We start from the raw sequence: 5,964 nt of genomic DNA, 5'->3' as shown, positions 1-5,964 counted from the left end.
TGGCGCAGCGGTTGGGAGTCCGCCTGCCGATGCAGGGGACGCGGGTTCGCGCCCCGGTCCGGGAGGATCCCACGTGCCGCGGAGCGGCTGGGCCCGTGAGCCGTGGCCGCTGAGCCTGCGCGTCCGGAGCCTGTGCTCCGCGACGGGAGAGGCCACGTTAGTGAGAGGCCCGCGTACTGCAAAACAAGGCACAGCGGAGCTTGGTACACACATCCGTCGCGGAGCACAGTCTCCATCCTGACCTTCCTGCCCTTCGCGTCACTCCTCCTCCTCTTCTCCCCCGTCACGACCCCTTCTACGCTCCGTTTCATTTGCAAACCTCCGCAAATGCAAACTCAAAGGCAGCCCAGTGCCTGTCAGTTGTAGGCTCAGGGTCAGGATCAGGAAGCTCTGGGTTCCAGGTCAGGGCAGAGTGCCCTCGCGCCCCGCCCAGGTCTGCAGCCTCGCCGCGGGGCGAGGGGCGGGGGTCTGCCTGCTGCGATTTCCTTCCCGTAGCGCCAGTGGTGTCACGTGACCACGCTCAGGCCCGGGACTGGGCCGGTGGGGAACTGGGGTCATCTGAGTCGTGGGCAGGGGACGCTGGGGGGTAAAAACCACAAACCGAGGTGCAGGGCGACAATAAGCCCATTTCTTTTCAAACCTTTTTCTTAAAAATGTTCAGACCTCACAGTAAAGTGAGAAGTTGGTGAGCTCTGCAGCGTTCTCCTCTGCTTGCTTCAGCTGTGTTCCCTGCAAAGGTTTTGGTGGGCACGTTGAACAAATTTTTTTATTGAAAATATAGTTGATTTAAAATGTATTAGTTTCAGGTATACAGCAAAGTGATTCAGTTATACATATACGTAAAAATATATAATCTTTTTAAATATTCTCTTCCATGATAGGTTATTACAAGATACTGAGCAGAGTTCCCTGTGCTGTACAGTAGGTCCTTGTTGATTATCTAATTTGTATACAGTAGTGTGTATCTGTTAATCCCAAGCTCCTGATTTATCCCCCCCACCCATCCCCTTTGGTAACCATAAGCTTGTTTTCTGTGTCTGTGGGTCTGTTTCTGTTTTGTAAATAAGTTCTTTTATATCATTTCTTAGATTCTACGTATAAGTGATATCAGATGAGGTTTGTCTTTCTCTGTCAGACTTGCTTTGTAAATAAGTTCATTTGTGTCGTATTTTAGATTCCACGTATAAGTGATATCGTATGATATTTGTCTTTCCCTGACTTGCTTCGCTGAGTGTGATCATCTCTAGGTCCACCCATGTTGCTGCAAATGGCCTGTTGCTTGCGTCCCTCTATCTGCAAACAGAAGCATTAAAACCCATCTCTTCTCCCCTCCCTTTAAGTCACGGGAAGACTGACCCTTCCTCCTCACCTGCTGTCTTTCCCCCTTGTCATAGGGACGGCCGAAGTCTCCTCCGTTCTGTGCTCTCCCCTGAGGCCCCCTCCATCTGGCTAGCACACCGCCGTCGCTCTACCCAGGCTGCTACGACGCACCCTCGTTGCCGAATCCGGCGGGGGCCCCTGGGTCTCCATCCCCCTTCTCTCTCCCGGGAGTCTCTCCTTTTCCGTTTCCCCTGACGCCACCCTCTCTGTTGTTCTAATGCTCTTGTCTGCATGTGCCCTAATGTTGGAATCCCCCGTTCCATCACCGACCACCTTCCCTTATAACTGCACCTTCTCCCATTCATTCCTGTAGTTGTACTGGAGAACCATATTCTGATGGCCCAAAGCCTGCATTTCTTTTTTTTTTTTTTTTTTTGTGGTACGCGGGCCTCCCTCTGCTGCGGCCTCTCCCATTGCGGAGCACAGGCTCCGGACGCGCAGGCTCAGCGGCCACGGCTCACGGGCCCAGCCGCTCCGCGGCACGTGGGATCCTCCCGGACCGGGGCGCGAACCCGGTTCCCCTGCATCGGCAGGCGGACGCGCAACCACTGCGCCACCAGGGAAGCCCCCAAAGCCTGCATTTTTGCCCCCGATCTCTCTTGAGATCTGGATTATTTAAGAGTACTGGATATGTCTACTTAGATACCACAAGGCGTTGCAAACTTAAAGTGTCCAGTTCTGAACCCACCCTCTTCCCCTGCAAGCCTAAGCCAATCCCACCTCGAGTGAGCATGCGTTGGTGTTTCCGTCACAGCCGGCCTTGCAGCCATCGGCCGACGTCGTAAGTGGAGTGACCAATACCTGGAAGCCTGACCGTGTGGCCTGTCCTCCAGGATACATGCCCCTGGAAGATGGTGGGCAGGCTGGCTCGGGAGAGGGTAGCAGGGGTGCTCAATTGGCAACTCATCATTTGGGCCGTTTGTAAGTATGCCAGCTCCATCCCTGCCCCGGGTGCAGGGAAACGGAGTAAGTCAGGATGGAGAAGCACATACAGCAGACCTGGGTCCCACCTCTGCCTCTGTCGTGCAGAAGAGGTCATACTGGGGGCCAAGAGGGGAAGCGTATGCAGGATTCTGCTCCAGGGCTTTTGGGCCCCGAGGTGGCCGCAAGTAGAGTGTAAACAAATCAAGCCACCTGTTTGCCCAACGATACTGCTGAGGCTCTGTTCTACCAACACCAGCCCCCTTCGTGGGGAAGAAGTGGGACCCCCTGAAAACAGGTTTACCTCTTGGATAAAAGACAAGAGACTGAAGATGGTTAACAAAGAAATTCTTCCCTGAGTCTAGGAGTCAAGTTTCTGTGAACCTTCACGAGAGGAAATTTGTAGTTGAAAGACATAAAATCTTATGGAAAAAGTAGGGTTAGAGGTCTAAAGCTGAGTGTGAACCTATGAAAGTTATTACAGATTTTCAAAAAAATTTTTTTTCCTGTTCATTAAAATAAAGCACTAAGGTGTTTGTGTTAGTTCCTTGTTGATGCTGTGATAGAAAATCACCAACGTAGTGGCTTAAAACAGCACAAATGTACTCTTACAGTCCTGGACACCCGAAATCGGGCTCACCGGGCTAACGTCCAGGCGGTGGCAGGGCTGCTTCTGGAGGTGGGAGCGACGGCCTTGCTGCCCCAGCTTCCAGGGGCCGCCGGTGCTCGCTGACTAGGCCCCTCCTGCGTCCCTCTCTAAGGGCCCAGCAGCTAAGCCAGGATAATCTCCTGTCTCCAGATCCATCCCTTGATCCCACGTGCAAAGCCCTCTTTGCCATGTAAGGTGACGTAGGTTCTGCGGATTAGGACGTGGACTTGTGTGGGCCAGGGGCTGTTATTCAACCTGCCACGGTTACTGGATGGAATGGAGAAGGTCTCCGTGACTCTGCACGTCTTAAATAATAATGGGTCCCTGATGCGACCGGTTTCCAACTGGCCCAGGCTCCTCGCACAGGTGTTTTCACATTTCCTCCGCGGAAGAGCTGTTCCTCCTCCCTGGGGCTGTGCATCTCCCACGAGGTGTCCTCTGTCCACGGGTCCCCCGTGGTGCCGAGAGCTTCGGGGGCGCGCCACCCAAACGCCCTGGCGCCCTGGCGGCCCGTCCTGCGCACACGCCTCGCCCCGCAGGAGCCTCTACTCTCCCTCCTGCACCCCCCTGCCCGTCCCCGATCCTGGCACGGGCTGCCCCTCCGTGCGGCCCCTGATCCCCTGGAATCCCTCTGCTGTCAGGTCGACTCCAGGACACTTCTAGCGAAGGTCTTGCAGCTGAGGAGGAGAAACCGGGAGTAAACTCTGTGCCCCGCCCTCCCTGGTGTAGCAGGAACGAGGCCACTTCCCAGAAGCGCCCTCTGTCCTCGGTCACCAGCGCAGGGACGCCGGCCTCTGGATCTGAGAGGAGCCACTTGCTGCCCTGGTTCCCCTGGGTGAGGGGCTTCCTGGCTCACACGGTGCAGGGGCACCGCTTCCGGGACTGACCGCTGGGTCTCTCCCCCAGGACGAGAGGCCCTTGGGCAGCGGTGCCCATGGGGGGCTGCCTATGGAAATGGCTCCTGCCATGCACACCCAGTCGTGTGTGTGTGCGCGTGGGCACATGGTACACGTGTGCATGTGCGCAGGTGTGTGGGCACGTGTGTGCACACGTACATTTCACGGGGGTCTCGGGGCGGTTCACAGAGCTCCCCGGACCTCCTGCCACCACGGCTCTGGTCTGACCCACTCGGCTCTTCGCCCGGCAGGGCTCACCCGTTCCCCACGCCCAGGTCCCGTGGAAGTCTGCTCCCGTCGCCTCCCAGGTGGCGTGTCCTGACACTCACCGTGGCATGGCAGGCCGCTTCCCCAGGGAGCCGCCGTCCCCAGGGAAACCCGGGTACGTAAGCAGATAATTGCAGGCGTGCGGGGTTGTTTAAGCGCACGCACCGCGGCCCTGGGGTCTGAGCCTTGCTCGGTGTCGGCGGGTGGGCTGTACTCTGGGACCATCCTCATCGTCAGGTTGGACCAGACTCACACCTGCTTCGAAGCAAATGAACGAATGCACTGAACACAGCCCCTTGTGATCGGGTGGCATTGCTGTAGGATCACTAGGCGTGTCTACTCTCTGTCCTCACCGTGGGAATAGGCTGTGATGTGGAGAATCGGAGTTAATTTAAGACCCACGTGGTCCAGATACTGGCCAGGCTGGGTGGAGGCCGGCCTGTGACCACTTCTGTGTGCAGGTGTCACCGTCAGAGGCAACGTCTTCAGAAGTGGTTAGCTTGGCCTCCACCAGGAGGACAGCTCCACGTAAATCACAACAAAACTCAAACCCGTGTCTCTGGGAGCAGGTAGCAGCGAGTGGCGCCGCTTTTGCCCCCGACGTGCACGGAGACAGTTGAGTGGACGTGCAGCTCGGGAGAGGCCCGAGCGCGGGGTGGTGGCTGCACGTGCGGGGCCGGACGCGAGGGCAAACGGCCGTGGCCGCAGTGCTGTCCTCGTGCCTGTCTGTGCTGTCGCTACGTCTGCCTGGGGGCACGTCCAGATCGGGGTGTCTCCCTCCCTGCCGTGGAGGGAGGGAGCTGCCGGGTAAGAGCCTGGAGCATAAGATACTCCGTCCAGGCGCAGTGCTGAGCTGGGGAGACTGGGAGGGTGGGGCCCATAGCTGCTCACCCGCCTAACGATGCCTCAGAAGAGACGCGGGGTTGCACCCCCTCCTGCGGGATCCCCCGCGAGCCCCCTCCCCACGGGGCTCCCGTGGCAGAGATTCTTGCAGGGGTGAAGGGGAGGCGAGAGCACAGCTGGCTCCACCGACTCACCCACCTGTTAAAACAGCTATGGATAGATTTTTTCCAACACAATCGTTCACTCTGCTGCTGAACCCTGAGTAGATTTTTCCTAAGTCTAATCCTTCGGGAGCCTACTTTTCTGGATGACTTGAAGAATAACCCCAGAGTTCGTTAAAAAAAAACACTCACCTCCCCTGTGATCTAAACATCCGATCTGTGAACTTGGTTTTCCTCTAAATTGCATTGACGCCTGAAATTGCATATTAACATTGATATTGTGCATCAGGATATACAGTTACATTAATAATAATAATGGAAGTATTTAAAAATATAAATTAATGTTTGGTAGAGGAATAATTCCAAGTTTCCAAGGACGGGGTCTAGAGTTTTTTTATCACCATCTCAGAAGGCTCTGTGACGTTCAATGCTTAAGAATCTTCCTGAGATGCACAAGTCTTACATTTGGTTCTCCCCTCGGCTGACGGTCCTCGGGGAGTTACGTGTCTGCATCACCCCGGTTTGCATTTTGTTACTCAGAACCTCAAGCAGGGGCAGCTCCGACTCCAGCCAATCCGGCAGATCTGAAGGGAGACACAGTGGGTGGTTCCAGATGCTGGAAGGACCATCGAAGGGTCCAGCGGCCCTGGGTCTGGGCTCACATCGGCACTGCTGGCTTCGCCCCTGCAGCTCAGGGAGCTGAGAACAGGCTGTGGTGCCTGGGCTCCGGGCCAGTGTGGCCGCAGGACTCACACGGTCTGCTTTCCTACCGGATGCTGGGTGGCCTGTCTTGGAGGGTGTGCCCGACAGCGCGCGAGCGCGGAGCTGCGTGCAGGCGTGAGTGCGC

This window comes from Physeter macrocephalus, chromosome 10 (assembly GCF_002837175.3).
Source record: "Physeter macrocephalus isolate SW-GA chromosome 10, ASM283717v5, whole genome shotgun sequence".
Classification (NCBI taxonomy): Eukaryota; Metazoa; Chordata; class Mammalia; order Artiodactyla; family Physeteridae; genus Physeter; species Physeter macrocephalus.
This window is presented reverse-complemented; position numbering follows the sequence as displayed.